This window comes from Ambystoma mexicanum, chromosome 4q (genome assembly GCF_040938575.1).
Source record: "Ambystoma mexicanum isolate Mex_15411 chromosome 4q, UKY_AmexF1_1, whole genome shotgun sequence".
NCBI lineage: Eukaryota > Metazoa > Chordata > Amphibia > Caudata > Ambystomatidae > Ambystoma > Ambystoma mexicanum.
In genome coordinates, this window is record NC_090928.1 from 300,167,424 (window position 1) to 300,184,922 (window position 17,499).

A 17,499-nucleotide genomic window follows, 5' to 3' on the forward strand; every position below is an offset into this window, starting at 1 on the left:
ATCTCAATCCAAGCTTGATATAGATAAACACCCGAGTGAGGTCCTCTGCAGGGGAGCCCCCATCCCACTATATAAACCGCTGGCTTTTTAACAATAGTGTGGGTGTTCAGAGGTGGAGAAGAATACTTGGGAAAAAATGGAGAAGGCACACTGAGACTGTGACAGAGAAAAACAAAGGGGAGAGAGAGGGAGAGGAAAAGGGAGGTTAACAGCAATAGTGAGATAGTGGAAAGAAACGTCAGTAGGAGTGAGGTGGCTGAAGGGTTAGTGAGTTTGGAGGTAACCTTGAGAGAGATGGAGATGTGTGCTCAGGAGGAGGTTTGAGGTGATGACAGAGGATGGGGGAGGAACGATTTCTTCAGAAAAGCTATCAAAACCAGGCTCTTTGCATGACATGTTTTCCCTTGCACAGTCGTAAACTGCTGCACACACTGTCTGCTTCCTTGTAATTTTAACTGTAACTGATGACTATGTAACTGATCACTATGCATTAAGTACTTTTGTTGGGCCGCATTCTTGTAACCCTGAATCAAGCCTTCCTCCATGTCCTTTCACAGCGCCTCGATGCCCGAGGGCTGCAGTGCGCTCTATACATTTAAATAAATAAATGAAATAAATAAGGCAGATTTTGGATATGCCAAGGAGAAGAGTACTATCAGGAAGGAAGTTGGAGGAAAAGATCAGAGGGAAGTAAGAGAGGAGCAGAAACACCCTGAGACCGAGGGATGTAGGAGAGATGGAGGTAAGATCATGTGGCAAACACCACATAAGTGGGAATGAGAGAGAAAAGAAAGAGAGAACAGCCATTGAGTGAAAGCTCCCCTTAAGCGACACATCCAGGAGGTAGACAAGGATTGCATGTTAGGGATTCAAATCAGAACCCTAAAGCAGGGATGTGGTAAAGGCATCCTGACCCAACTAGTAGAGAAGCCCAGATGGGAAACCTCATGGTGAAATCTTTGGGGCTTATCTTTGTATCAGCAACCACTAACTTCTTCCATTGTCCAGGCCTAGTGTGCAAGCATGTGGCCGTGGTACAACGTCCTTTCATCGTGGGATTAACCCTCGCTGGGCTTTTCCCTGGAAATTCTATCTAAAATAAAATTCTGCAAATTTTTGGTGGGGCTACAAATATATATATATGGGGTGTGGGTATTAGGTATATAAAAACATTAAAGGGGATGGGGTATTGGGGGACGAACCCCCCCAAAATTTGATGGGTTTTTTCAATGGAATTTCACCCAGCAATGGTTATTCCTGTGATGAAATGACATGGAACCGTGGTAGTGAGATCCAGGCAACAGGTCCACCAAGAGTTGAGGATGAGAATCAGAGAAGCTGAATCTACAGAACAAAGAGCAAAGAAAGAAGTGCAGGGGTCATTCATAACCCCAAGACTGTGAGGGACTGTGAAGTGAGATATTCCATGCATGGATCCCTGGATTGAGAATTATGAAACTCAGACTTGAGTTATATTTGTTTGGTTGGCCCTCTTGTTTAATGATCTCTAATAATTTGGTGACCCGGCAGCCTCTTGCACCACGCAGAGCCCGCTGGTAGTCTGCTGGCTCAGACTCCCTTAAGACACGCAATCTCAACCGAGCAGGTAATGAAAACTCCATACTTACTATTATTTAACACTAACATAGTCAATTGTGGGCACTAGGAAAGATGTTAGGATGAATCAAGAATATGCGATATGTGGCTGACTTTGCTTCAGCTCAACCAATGTCTTAGGAGTACAGGCATGTAATAGGACATCACCACATTTACTATGTACCAAACTCACTTATACTTATGTTATTACCCTCAGAAGAATAAAAGACTCTGCTGCTTGCAAGTGACATATGGTTGACTCTATCTGGACCTATAAGACTTTCAGATCTACAGCCTATTACAAAATCAGCCCCTCTAAATAGCAGCCATTTCAATGGAACTCATTTGATGACCCAGATAAAGATAAAAGGAAGAATCACACAGCTGCATCGTCCATGTTTTGCACTGACTTGCAGTCACAACTCAACATTACTCCTTTGATTGCCGTTTAAATAAATTGATCACTGAGAAAATCCTCTACTAGACTTGGAGAGCACCCAAACCATCATGAAACATCCCTGATTAATGCTACCTATCTTAATGGTACTTAGGCCATCCCCAAGAGGGACGGACGAGTCAGTCATTCCAGACATATTTTCTTATGAACCCTTATGTGGCATTTTATATTGTTGAACAACAGTTAATGTTAAAGGTATTTGTACCGCACACCGTTAACACCGGAGTGGTCCCCAGGCGTTCCCTTCCACACTCTTTTCAACTATTGTTCCAGTTGTATTGAAAATTAGTGGTAATGTAATCTCTATGTTTTCTAAGGGACTAAACTCAGTGTGACGAGGAAAAGTCATGATTTTTAATTTAGTACACTAAGTTTGTCAAAGCTACCCCACTTCCGCAGTGCAGCGGTAGACTGTGTTATTCATCTCAACTTGCTGATTGATAAGTTTCCTAACAGAGAGCTCACCATAACAATATGCTTGCATTTCACTGTCCAAAGACAGAAAAGCTAATAAATTTTGGCCTGCGAAGGCCTGTAAAGGTCCCTGCAGACACACCACTCTTTTCTATGTTTCAGGGCCTGCAAATAAGGGCTTGTATGCTCTCAGCAGATGGTTCTGGTCTGCAGCCCCATTGCTTTGAGTAGATGTGTAGCTACAAGAAATCAGCCTGCAAAGAGGTCCCAGTGGACCCAATGCCCATGCCTGTAACGCAAAGCACATCATATGCCCCTGCCAAGTACACACTAGGTGCACCAGACCTACGTCACACATCTGTCACAGCCCACCCCACACCTCAAAACACACACAGGTGCCCAAACAACATACGAAAATACACCATACCGCCACATCATCACCAGTTGAGACTCGCACGCCTTCCACTTGCACCCTGTTAAGCAACAAGCATAACATTCTCCCCCCTCAGTCCCCTCCTCCCAACCGCAACATCCTCGTCGGCACCTCCACCTCCGCTCAAAGAAGCTCTCCCCAATGTACGCTCATTAGGTGCCCATGCCATTGAGATACATGACCTCATTATAGATCAACATCTTGATTTCCTAGTAATCACTGAAACCTGGCTGCACCAAGCGTCGGACCCGGCGCTTACCCTGGCCATTCCCCCTGATTACACCATAATCAGGTCCGACGTACCAACTCAGTGGGAGGAGGTGTAGCAATCATTGCTAAAAGTCATCTTCAATTCAGATCCTGCCCACTAGATAACCTGGAAGGTTAGGAACTGCTCTTAATCAAACTGACAACCAACCCCAAAACCACCCTTAATCTCCTCATTACCTACAAAGCTCCCAACCACCCAGAAACCAACATTCCACTCCTCATCACTCCCTACATGGAGCCAAACACCAAATTTATCATCCTCTGTGATATTAATCTAGGATTTAATGATACCCTTGACCATAAAGCCTGTGCCCTCCACTCTTCTCTCTCGGACATGAACTTTACACAACTAGTGAAAGCACCTAGGCATGATAAGGGCAGAACGCTGGACTGGATACTCACCTTAAATGTATGCTTATCCATTGACTCTATTTCAGCTATCATTTGGTCCGACCACCTCCTTATCTGTTTCCAAATCATCTCACAAGGAACCGTACCCCTGGCTAATTCAGTGCTTAAACCCCATTGAAATAAGAAATACCAAGAACCTTACAGATGAAAATATCACCCCTGGACTGCTAGAGTCATTTGCTGTACATTCCAGTACAGACACGGATCGCGGGCACCTCGCAGATACCTACCATGCGTGTCTCTCTACCACTATCAATGCATTAGCGCCACTTAAAACTAAAATACCATGACCAGCGAAACGATCCAACTTCTGGTTTGACGAGGAGCTAGTAGCGTTAAGGCGTAACAAAAGGTAGCTGGAACACATCCACAATAAATCCTGCACTATAGACTCCACAAACTCCTTCACCAAAGCTAATAAACTCTACTAATCCACTCTTATAGAACACAAAGCTAAGGCCCTTAACGTGCTTATCAACAATGCAGCATCCAACTCCAAAGAGCTCTTTCCTATCCTTAAAGAATTGGAAAGCCCCATACCGATGGCCGCCCCTACCAACACCAGCAAAGCATGGTGTCCCTCAATACAAAATGCACTTGCTTCTAAAATTGACACAATCCAAAACAAAATTCTAGCCAAAAAACATTACTTGATAGCAAAAACTCCTCCACACTATTGCTAACTCAGAGCATAGTAATCCAAAGACAGCATTCAAATTTTACCTGGTCAGTCAAGAGCAAGTCTCAGACACCATTTCCAAACTCAAAGCCTCAAACTGCAAAGGAGATTGCTTCCCAGCCAAACTAGTCGAATTATGTGCACCCATATTCTCCCCCATCATCACTAAATTCAGCAGCGACTCCTTTGATTCCAACCTGGTACCTGCCAGCATCAAAGAAGCGTAGCCCACCCCTTTCCTCAAAAAACCCTACTTGACCCCACAATACCCACAAACTATCACCCCATAACCACCGTCCCTTTCCTGCTTAAAATAATTGATAAAATAGACTACTCCCAAATTCAAAACTACTTGGAGCAGAACCACCTCCTAGGCGCTAAACAATCTGGATTCCGGCCACGTCACAGTACTGAAACGGCACTGCTAGACTTAAAAATCCACGTGGATTCCATAAGAGACTCGGGTAAATTGAGCATCCTTCTACTATTAGATCTGTCTGCTGAATTCGATCTGGTGGACCATGATAAACTATGTAATACCCTGCTAACGAATTTTAACTTCTCCCAGAAAGCCACACTCTGGGTCAAATCATTTCTATCAGAACGCACCTCTAGAGTCTGCATTGGCAAAGAATCTGCTGACCCCATCCCAATCCCTATAGGAGTGCCACAAGGCTCATGCCTATCACCAACTCTCTACAACGCCTATTCAAAGCTACTTTTTGCAGAATTAGATGCAATGGACATGATCTACACGAATTTTGCGGACAATATGCAGATACTGATCCCCATCACAGGTAACCATGAGCTAGACACAATCACAGTCAACAAAATCTATGCTATTATCCAAAATTGGATGGCAATGATGAAAAAACGGAGATCCTCATTGTAGGGTCGCAAGCTAAAATCAAAGCGCTCCACCGAGACAACGCCTCAATCACCATCGATGGCACACCCATTCCCATCCTAAACCAGGCCAAAACACTAGGTGTACACCTCAACACCAATCTAACACTTACCAAACATCTGAACGCACTTTCATCAGCTACATCCTACACCTCTAAGCTTATTCCACTAAGTCAGCAATTCTTAACCCCACAAAATTGCATCACTTTAGCCAGGGCTCTCATTCTGTCTAAGTTAGACTATTGTAATGTATTACTACTAGGAGCCTCCAACACCAACCTAGACAAACTCCAACTGCTGCAAAATAAAGTACTGCGAGCAGCACTGGACATAACAAAATCTGACCACATTTCAAAGATCAGAAGGGAAGTCCATTGGCTCCCCATGAAAGCCAGAATCATCTTCAAAACACTTTGCATTACTCATAAATGCCTCAACAAAAACAGCTCCCATATACCTGGAGACCTTAGATCTCATAACAACTCCCAACTATTTGTCCCTTGCTACCAACTCTCCAGGGCAGGGGGACATAGTTTCCTGGTTAAGGCCCCCAAAATATGGAACTCTCTTCCTGCCAACACTAGAAAATGAACCCTCCCACCTGAAATTTAGGAAAATGATAAAAACATGGCTCTTTAACAAATACCAATGTATGTTACTGTTTCTCTACTGTAACCTGAGAATCTTTTCATGCAACTGTTCCTTGTTTACTCATACTCTTTACTATACGTACTAGAATGACCTTCTCCTTGTAACCAGAAACCTAAGCTTACTGTAACCTACGCCATGATACCTCCGGGCGTATAACAAATGAAATAAATAAATAAATACACCCAATTCCCAGATATCTGCAGTTAACTTGCCTCTTCTATGGTTATGTCCATTTGAGACACAACATGTAAAAAATGTAGGCTAGCTGTCTAATTGATATGTACATCTCTTTAGGCTTTAGCGCCCTGTTGGTTTAATGTCAGTGTCTTACTTAACCGATTTATGACACCTTTGCTGGCCCCTCTGGTTCTGCAGGCTATGGTAATGAGCTGGTGACCCATGTCTTTGCAGGACTAATTGGGTGGCTTGTTAAGATGCAATTAACCTCTAATGGATCAGAGGGAAGGTTATGAATGGATCCGCATGGCTAGCTGGCATCATGGGGAATGCAAAATTGGATAGAGTGTTCACCCATGTTGGACGCTTGTCATAGTCCCACAAGGCCAGAAGTGATAATCTGTCTGAATGGATCAAATCAGGCAAATACATAAAAAGGAACAAGCAGTCTAGCTATCACAAGGACTGACTGTCAAGTACCAAAGAGAGAGGCAGGTTACAATGGTGTGAGAAGGTAAAGGGGACTTTCCACAGACTCCATGAGGTGATGGGGGAGGCGACGCATGAGCACAGACTCCATACCTCCATTGTGCATCACCAACGTGGGCGGCCAGCATGGATCAGGGGAACCAGAGGAGAGGGCGGCAACCCCACCTCTGCAGCCAACGCATGGCCCAGAATGCCATGAAGGCTGATGGTGTGCCTGCTTCCCCGGTGCAGAAGGCCATAGGATTGCCCTGCCCCACCATCCAGGTGGGAGCAGGTGGGAGCAGCAACTGCCACTTTGAATGCTAGGACCGTGGAATGGGCCGTGGCGGTTCAGTACATCAGCGCCTCCAGGACAGGGCAAGAAGCGAAGCCTCTGCCCGTCCTGGCCCAGGCAGGGAAGGAGCTCATTCAGGGCCCACCTGAAATGCCAGACAGGGGAGCTGGGCGGAACACCCTCCCCATAACACAAGATAGCAGGAGCCAGCGCAGGGATGCCTCCCTCTCTGGGAGGTTGGTGAGGGAGGGGCCAGCCAGCCATAGGAAAACCAAAAACCTTGCTCGCAGAGTGGAGGGAAGGAAGGGCAGCCCAAGACACACCCAACTGACCAGGTTGGGGGGAAGAACCCATTGGCCAACCAATCAGAAGAATGGTGAGGACATTAAAGATGGAGCTTGCAGCTCAGATTGTGCAATTCATTCTGCTTTCCCATGGGATAAATTTGCAAGTGATGCTGAAGGACAAGCGCGTCCAAGCCATTGTGTTTTTGGCCATTTACCAACATGGTCACCAACCCCATGTGATCAGGTCTATTTGTCACCTAGTGCCAGGGCCTTCTTAGGCCACTGGAAGATGGTGCTCCTTGTTCACAGGGCAGGAAATGGATCTCTGCAGAAACTGTAGAGGAAGGTCAATTCATACCATGTCGCTCCATACACCTTAATTACAGAAATTATAATAGATTATTTATGTGTTGCAGAAAAACACTACTTCTAGTCTCTTGTGGGCTTAGCTTATCTTTACAAAATAAACCAGAAAGGAAGGAATGATGTCACCTACAGCACCCTTTAAAACACTATTGTGCCGACATCTACACTAATTGTGAAATGTACGTATCAGGTACGTTTGCCTGCTTAGCTTTCAAGATAGTTATTAACCTTGTTTGTTGTTTAAATGTGCCTACTTTTTGGAAACAACTATGGCCATATTTCAATCTTATGTTTTACAGATCATGTAGTGGCTTTAGTTTAAAGGAAATCAAGCTTCCCCTTAACAACTCTGCAGAAAGCTACAGCCTATCTCAAAAAATAAGGTACAGTGCAGGAGATGTGTCACACATTTTTTCACTCTAAACAGATCAAAATTCAGGTACTTTTTTCTTTAGCCTCCTCTACTCCAAAAACACCCCCACCCGCCCAGGAGACATTACTATGGTCTTCTCTTCCTTTTTTTGAATATTTGGAAATGATCATTATAATCAGAACACATTCCACGTAAAACGCTAACCTAAGACCAGCAACAGCCACACGAGGTAACATATGATTTCAGCTGTATAAGGGAAAGCTTTCTTGCTCTAAATGTTGCTTTGTTTACAACTTTTTACAACCTTGAGATCCCAATTAAATGTACACACAGTTTGTGGTTTTGGCAAGACACCTGGTAGGAAGATGAGACATTCTTCAAGACTCTGAGGAAGACTGGCTTAAATCATATGCCTTGCAGTCGAAACATGTCATGTCAGGAAGGGGTAAAGCTATCCTACATGGTGCTCTATAACCAGATTGTATTAAAAGAAAAATATGTGAATCATGAAAAATGAAATACTACTTCTTGTACATTTTTCAAATCAACAAAAATCGATTTTACTTGGTGTCTATTTTGTATATTTCAGATATGAATGACCCAGAGTGAAAGACTGAGCACATTCATTTGTGATGCTTTCATTTCGTATGCTACATTCACCATAAAGGGTGTAATTTCGTGGTTTAATCTTAGAGTAATTAATGTGCATATAATACTCAAGTGTGCTGTTTGACGTTCTTTGTGCTGCCCCGGAAAGCAAATGAAAACATGACTTTATTTTAGAATATCCTGGAATTTGTCTCATAAAATGTTAAATTCTGAGCTAAAACATAGCGCTTGTCTCCCAGGTGGACGGGGAAAGAGCTTCCTCTTAAGGGCCTGCCTCCCCATTAAAATCCAATTATAGGGGGTATGCCTGAATGCCTCATCTTTCCTTTACACCCAATGCTGACTTCAGGAATGTGGTGAGAGAGACATTGAGAGGGAAATATGGTGTGTAATAAGCAAGGGTCCACCATCAGACCCATCTCATGCCTTCCTTATAACTTCTGTGTCACCCTGAAGTCTCTAGATCAGGACCCTGGATCCTTTCTTAGCAAGGTTGACAATGCTGTTGATGGGAGAGTTCTTCTATATTATCTGTGATAGGAAAGAGCCCATTAACGCTATTTTGTGGATGGACAGAACAGGCTTCTGGATCTAGGATTGTGCCCTCTAGGTCACCCAAAACTGCCTTAAGCTTCTTATGGTACATGCCACAGGGGGAAATGATGTGTAATGACTAAGAGGCAATTGAAAGACCCAAACACCTGTCTTTAGTTATAACTTCACAGACAGGCCTTTTTTATGTTCTCAAATCCATGGTGTTCATCACTTTTCATGACTAATGCACTCTCCTCTTCTGTTGAAGAACACGTTTCTACAGGACCAGTGTCTTCCTCTTCTTCCAGTGGCACTTTTTATTTTTTCGTGGACTTTGTCCTATACCCTTGAAAATGTTGCATTACCAAAACGTGGTGTAGTGTGATCTGCATTCTTTGCACACTTTGCCAAGCACATGGGAGTCTTTCCAATTAACAATGTGATTATGGTACTCCCAGGGAAAGATTGCGCCCTCCCTCCACAGGCAATCAGGCTTTTCTCTTGCTTCTGGTTGTGTGCCTTGTCACAGATGACACATATGGATGGTATAGGTATCCCTTTTTCTCCAACTCGATAGTCTTGCACCAACACTTGGAAAGCACAATGGTTTTGGCCAGGTGTATAGCCTTTTCTACAGTTGTTGCTGACTCTTGTTAAAGATGTTTCCTTATTTGCAGATTGTTAGTGTAGACTACTAGTTGGTCTGTAATCAACTCTTCTAAAACAGACCACGTTAGTAGGATGTCACCAAAGTTGTGAGAGCTGTCACACGCTCCTTGTTTTTTCCTCCAGCAGCTGCTCTCTCGCACATATAAAGTGTGGTTCTCCATTTTAGCTTCTGCTTTTGGTATGAACCGTTGGTCCATTATTACCACAAGTTCACCGTAGGTATTGAGTGTCACATCTCATATCCATGAGGAATGGGTGGGAGTTTCCTGCACACTTGTTATTTGACAGAACTCCAACAGTTCATGAATGTTGCTTTTTTCTGTCCTGACAGGGTAAACCTTGTGCCTTTTATTGCTTCCTAATAGGTACTGGTTTGATTGCCGGCCTTGGCAGGAACTTTGAGGGTGGATCAAACCACTGAATGGTGGGGCAAAGGTGGTAGGGCTAGGAGGCTCAAGGTTTGATCGCGGGAGTGCTTCTGTACACTAGCGTCATCTTCCTGTATAAAGTCTTACCTAGCATGCCAAAGTGCAGAGTTTGCTGAATTGCATGAAACTTAATGGATACATGCCTCGATTCTTGCCTAGTATAAAACCTCTCTGCCTTATCATTGACTGTGACCTCTCATTCAAAGCACACATCACCAAACAGATCGAAGAAGCATGGCACCAAGTTGTACTCCTTAGCAAAGAGAACTCTTTTATACTTGCACCGAGTTTCACAACAGATGTTATGATAGGTTATTTATGAAAGGTTATTTATAACATGCTTAATACCCAGAGGTTTCTAGGTGCAGACCAGGGATCGAACCTCTGTTGCTCCGAGTCGTCTTGCTTCCATGGTGAGCATGTAGCCCCTGAGCTATCCTCCCGAGACATGTTCATGCACTCTTCATCTCCCACCTGGACAGTGCCAACGCCCTACTCACTAGATGACACCTTAGCCCCTATGAAAGCCATCAAGCATGCTGTAGCACTCCTAATCACGGAATAAGAAAATTCAACCACATCACCCCCATCCTCAAGGATCTTCCCTTCATTTCTACACCATTTTTACCAACCAAGAAACATCACACACACTTTAACTAATATGCTAATATGCTATTTCAGAAGGCATGAGTCAATACAAGATCACAAACCCAAATCGGATTTGCAACTTTGCTGCTTTAGAAAACCTACATCATATTTGCATGTAGAAAAACACACTAAAACATCACAACACTCTATACCCGATGACAGAAAATCGTTCTAGCCCCGCCCCAAGCACTCTATAACAGTGCACTCAAACCCATTGTGTAACGAAGTAGGAACACTATCCAAAATACACATGACAGAAAAACAGTGATTCCTGAAACCCAGCCTCCTTGCACTCACACAGACTCTGTGCTAACACACCATCTCATAACAAAATTGTATTAGTTAATGTGCAACTTTGAAGTTGTATAGCAAATCAAACAACTCACCAAACTGTTCAGTTTTAAAACGCCTGGTCACACTTGAACAGTATCTCATAACAAATACTGCACCAATTTAGTCACGCTACTGTAAGGGTGTCGAAGAAGGATGCTGACTCAAGGGTGGCATTTTGGTTGGTAAAAACCTTTATTTATCAAGAACAGAAATCCTCTGTAGTTTGAGTCTATTACTTCAGTCATTACGTCCAAGATATATCTCCAAGCTAGGCCTGACTTGGACACCAGGTGGATGTAGGTGCCCTTGGGTGGTGACAGAATTAGTCCTGTGGGAATCAACTGGCATTCTCCTACCTCTCTAGAAATATACCAACTACTGTGTAGGTTGAAACCTGTAGACTCACTGGTAGCTACTGTGGGACCAGTGGCTTGGTTGCTCAGTTTGGAGTATTATAGGGTTCCCCAATTTATATCATTTGAGTCAAATCGCACTCTGACACCATATGAAAGGGTGTCAAAGAAGGATGATGACACAAAGGTGGCATTTTGGTTGGTAAAACTTTTATTTGCCACCACTGAAACTATGAAGTTCTCCTCTGATTCTCAGTACACTTGTGTTGGCGTTCCAAGCCCTTTTCTGGTGGTCAGTGGGCTTATTGCTGCCACTCCGATGAGGAAGTTCTCCTCAGATGCTAGGTCCAGCCCTCCCAATAGTTTGACTGTTATTACTGGCCTGTCGGAAAGCTTCTTCAGCCTGCCTCTCTTCCACCCCCTATGTCCCCTCCAGGTATCTCGTACCTCCCGTTACCTTCTTTGGGACTTTGGTATGCCACCCGGGCTTCCTGGGACTGAGGCACATCTCTCAGGCTCTTTGGACTTCTCCCTTCTGCTTCCACAGCACCGAGGTGACTCTGCGCTCTACTGGTCTGCTAGGGCTCTTCCTGCTTCCTGTTAGGGTTCGCTCAAGCTGGACCCACTGAGAACTCCCTTGGCAATTCGCAAGCATCTTCCGCTCTTCAGCATTCCCGGTCAGGCGACAGGATTTGAAACTCCTGATCTTGATGGTTTCCACACCTGCTGCTTCTCCCAGCTGGGCTTGGCTTCATCTTCAGTCCTTCTTCTCTTCTTATACATTGTTGCCATTCCCACCCTGGAAGATCGTCAAAGTCCTTGGTTGTTTTTGATAGTTTGATCTTCATGCATCCTCGGGCCACCTCGTACCACTACTAGCAAAACCAGTGATCTTCATATCTTCTGTGCTCTTCTTCGTCCTGGTACATTCTGTAGTGGCTGACTCTCCTACACTACAGAAATACATGGGTCTAATCTCAAGGAAGTGATTTGTCATGGAGGAGGGGTTAGGGAAGGTTGGGGTGTGACATTGGACAATGGGTTGTACCCTGGGTGATTGTCCCTATCCTCAGAGGGGGAATCCCTCCCGTTGAGGTTCTGCCGCATTAAACCACCCCTCGGGGGACACCTCCCTAGCCTCATGGGAAAGGGCTCCCCCTTGGGGAGAAGTGATGATCCTGGTGAATCTTCACACTACCTAATTATCAATATACTATGTGGTTTTAAAACAGTTAATCGCCTTATTAAAAAACAAAACAAACCATATCACACATTAACCACATTTAATTCGGAAATGTGACATTTTAAACACCATTTTTAACTAGAACATTGGAAGCGAAATCTCATCACAGTAGGCTAGCATATTAAAATATACATCGAAACCTCCCGCTCCAATTGCTGATAAAAGGGCCTCCTCACAGCTCTATTACCTCCATGACCAGCCTACCCACTCTAGTGGTGTGATAAATGTACTAGGAATGAGTATTTGTTATGCAAGTCAAAAGGAAATTGCACTAACCTGGACCAGATAGCTAGCCGATGGAAATGAAGGAAACCCCAGTGACCCTGTACCCTGTCCCCTGCTTCGTTACAAAGGGAGGAGGGGAACAGAAACCCCATGGAAACCCTTTGGGGAAGGAAACCCTGATGGAGGATAGTCTTCTGGTAATGCTGGATTCTAGATGGTTGAGACGTCCAGTGGTCTCTACTTCGTCAACTGCCGCCCTACCCCGTAGCTACCCTAAGGGTAATAGAGAGAGGAGATGGGGTTAACAACTTCCAGGATGAATAATAAGGAGACTAAGAAAGAAAAGAAGAATTACCCTGGAGTGAACGTGACAACAGAGCCCTGGGGCAGCTGGTCTTGTTCTGCGAGCCCACGATTGGTACTGCGGTATTCAGGGCTGAGGAGCTGGAGTTCCAATGTCAGAAGTTGTATTACAGAAGCCAACAAAGGTAAGAGTGAACAAACAAAGAAGAAAACCTACCTCAACTCAGCCGAGCAGAGCGGAGCGAGACCGCGGGTAATGGTGGCTGAGAACACAGCTGTTTGCAGAGATCGGGAGGCAGAGGGCAGAGATCACGCCGTATTGGGAGTGAATTTGTGTAGCTACGAGGACTGGGGAGATGAGGCAGGTTAAACGTGTTAAGAACCAGGAACTCTGGAAAAGGTTACGAGGACACGGGGGAAATAGAGCAACCTCAGCGCATTCCAATCAAACCAGGAAATGAAAGAAAAGGCTAGAGCCGGGACAGAGGCTCGTACAACTTCAGGCTAAAGTGAAGGCAAAGAAGTCGGAAGACACAGAAACAGCATATGGTATGAATGTAAGCTCTAGTTTCCGCACTTACGAAACATCTGGCTAATGGAGTAGCGACGCGCTGCTGTAGAGTTTCAGCCTGCAGATATGCACCTTCGGAGTCTAGAGGGGGCAGAGCCAAATGTGGGAGTATCTGAGAGACTGCAATGCACTCCACAGAGTGAAGCTCCATATTGGGGGAAGGCGAGGTCCCCATGGTGACGCATCTCCACCGTCGCCACAGGCACCAATCACCCCCGAGGCGCATGACAAGTGGGAACTCTCTTAACCTTGTCTTTCTGTCCAATTCACTCTCCTCCTCTGACCTGTCAATTCACCCTGATCACATAACATCTCGATCTCTGCACCTTCTACTCTTCATTTCCCCTCTCCAATGATTATGAGAGAATTCAGGCAGGACTTAATGGCCCCTTGCCTTAATGATGTGAGGACCTCTCTCCTTTCTCTTCCCCTATTCATGCCTCTTCCATTGACCAAGATTTGTCTCACTTTTACTATGCACTTATGATTCCATTTACCTAACACTATTCTGTGCACACATTCATACCTTTCCGTCCCCGTCCTCAGCCTTGCATCACCTCTGAAATTCAGACTCTCAAAACAAACATGTGCTGTGACATACGATGCAGGCGCAAATTATGGACACATGCCCTACTCCTAGCATACAATAATTCCCTTGCAGCCCTAACCTCTGCATTGTACTCTGCCAAATCTTCCTATTTTACAAATCTAATCTCCTTTCTTCGCAATCACCCATACACGTGTTCATCTACCCTCCAGTCTTTGCTCACAACTCCCAAGCCAATATCCATCCAATCCTCCTTTCTGCTAATGACTTAGCTCACTACTTTCATCTACAATCTCCAGAATTCGTGACACTATCATAGTCCTTGTCTATCTCCCTCGTATGCCCTCCTTCTGACCATTTGGGGAGCAAAAGGGCTGATTGAGCACAAGATCGGTTGGCATTGTGAAGATTTGGGTGATAATTCATAATAGGAAGGGGGAGGGGTACTGCTCCTCTCTATTCTTGATTCATATGCAAATTCACTAAGTTCCCACTCCACCAACTCCTATATGAAGATCTTCCCTTGACCTTATTTTCTCCACAATGCCTCTGCTTCATTGACTACTCTCCCACTCTACTGCTCTGATCACTACCTTCTTTCGTTCTACTTTTCTCTCCCTCTTTCTTCTCCCCTCTCAATACACTTCTTGCTTCCATCACTGTGACCTTCGACTCTTTAATATTTCCTCTTTTTCTTCAGCTATTGTCTCTACTCTTCCCTCCCTCTCTACTTTTTAACTCTGTTTCAGCTGATTCTGCCTCTTCTCTTTGACACCCTAACAGACTCTCTTGACCTTCTTTACTCCTCTATTGCTTTTACCCCATCTGACCAGCCTTCTCAGCCTTGGATGTCTCTGACTCTTCGGTCCACTCGCCGCTCGCTGTGACAGGCTGAGCGAAATTGGCGTAAGTCACGGGCCGCAACTGACTTGTCCCTTCTACCTACTCTCCACTGTACCTACGACTCTATGCTCTTCTCCGCCAATCAACAATACTTCCACTCTCACTTCACCTCACTTGCCTCTCATCCTCGTCCTCTTTTGCAGAATTTAAACCATATTCTCTTCCCTGCTCCTCCCAATACAGCGTCATCTTCTCCCCTTTCCACATCTGACTTTGCAAACTACTTTACCTCCAAAATCTCCCTACTTCGGTCTTCTATTCCCCATACTTCCTCTTCTCCTTCCTTTTCCCCAAGCTGTTCTACTTCTCCAGTTTCTGTGATGTCCACGTTCCACCCCCCCACCCAGAGGTCAAGTTCTAAAAAGAAAAGTGGGGGTACTCATTAACATACGAAATGGGATGTGATGCCACCAGAATTTAGCATATCAAGGGGAAATATGCAAATGTCATTCAATTGGCTTTGCATAACCATAACATTACAGAGGACAAATGGCACTTGCCTTTCATAAAACAAAACACGCAAATAACCAAGAGAGGATATTTTCTTCAAATAGTGTTTTGAAAACAATAAAAGGTGGGCATGTTTTAAACTCCCAGAATCAATACCAATGTTTCCCCTGGAAAATGCATTCCTGAAAAGTGATATTTCAACTTTAGTTGTTATTTCTCATCAGGTTATATGGTGCTGTGGTGAAATGTCCAGCCTGCGAACTTGGCGACCGGTACGAGTTCCGAGGTTGTCACAAATTCAGGAAAGACAGCCAATGTTTTTCATTACACACATGGCCTCTAAAATAAATGAGGGACAGCGTCCGCCCTCTGAAAAAGTGGGTGACGCGCCCCACCCCTGTGTGTGCCTTCAACTTCATCCCTGCGCTCACCAATGTGAACATCTCCTCTTGCCTGACTAGGGCTCATCCCACCTCCTCCCCGATGATCCTCTTCCTCCTTCACTCCTAATCCTGCCAGTACATTCAACACTTCTTTCCTATCTTACTGCCCTCTTCAACACCTCTCTCTCCTTTCCTACATCCCTCCCAATCCTTCCTTTTCTCTCAAAGCTTCTAGAGTATATAGTTTATTCCCAAGTTTTCTCTTTTATCAACCTGCACTCTTTCTTACCTCCCTTTCAGTCCTTGACACTCCACTGAAACTGCTCTCTTGTCTACCACCAATTTACTTCTCATTTCTCGCTACTCTAAACTTTTCTCTCTTCTTTTTCTTCTTGATCTCTCGGCCACGTTTGACACAGTCGACCATGCTATTCTTCTCTCTTATCTTGCAGAACATGACTTTCCAGACTCTGTTCTCAACTGGTTTCATTCTTTCTCTTTTTCCTGGGCTGGCAACTCTTTTACATTTTCACCCCTCTCACACTGTGTTCCCCAAGGCTCAATACTTGGCTCTCTTCTTTTTCTCCACTAAATCTCTCCTCTCAGTTCTATAATCTCTTCTTTTGGCTTTTCTTATCCCCTCTATGTGGATGATTCGCCAATCTTTCTTTCCTTCGCTTCACCGGCTCAATTCACGCTTCCATGACTCCCTGTCTTCTTGCTATTCAGTCATGGATGTCCTCTCACTATCTACACCATTCCCCTCCCACTATCTCCTCCCCCAGTCTCTTTTCCCCCTCTATCCTTTCCACCTCTCCATCGGCCCAGAATCTTGGTGTCATTCTTGATTCTTCACTTTACTTCTCCGCTCATCTCTTCTATTTCCTGTACCAGCCACTATCAGCTTTTCAACATCTGTAAAGCTTGCCAATTTCATTACATTCTACCCAACCAAACTCCTCATCTCCTCTCCAGTTTTCTCTAAACTATTCTAATACTCCTCTATTCTTGTTGGTCTCCCAGCATCTCACCTTGCGCCTCTTCGTTCAATCTATCATTCATCTACTAGGGTACTCTGCACTTTTTCCCCCCACAATGCACCGTCCACATGGGCTCTTCTTTGAAACTTGTTTACTCTTAAACTGTCTTCAGATTGTTTTTAAGTGTCTCCATTGCCTCGCCCCTCCCTATCTCTCTTCTTTAATCTCTTTCTACTCTCCTGCCCGTTTGCTCCGTTCTCAATACCTTTTCGTGTTAGCTTTCCCCCGCTTCCCCATGTGCGCCATCCTGTTTCAGCTCCTTTGCTCTGCTTTTGCCCAAAAATGTAAACTCTCTCCTTCTCTCTCTACATTCCACATCTTCTTATTCCCTTTTTATGACCCGCCTGAGAGCTCATCTTCTCTCTCACTGATGTGTTGGATCTTGTTTCTTTGACATACTAATTTTATTGTGTTTAAAAGATTTTTATTACAAGAAATAGATATATATGGCAATTAATACTCATCAAAGATGTGAGA

At 44.5% G+C, this 17,499-nt stretch overlaps 1 protein-coding gene across 1 annotated transcript in view; it reads right to left on the minus strand.

The window, feature by feature from the left end:
- Positions 1–17,499, minus strand: part of TRAPPC3L (trafficking protein particle complex subunit 3L) — a 392,150-nt gene that overhangs the window by 10,812 nt on the left and 363,839 nt on the right. The gene's annotated exons all lie outside the window — the stretch shown is intronic.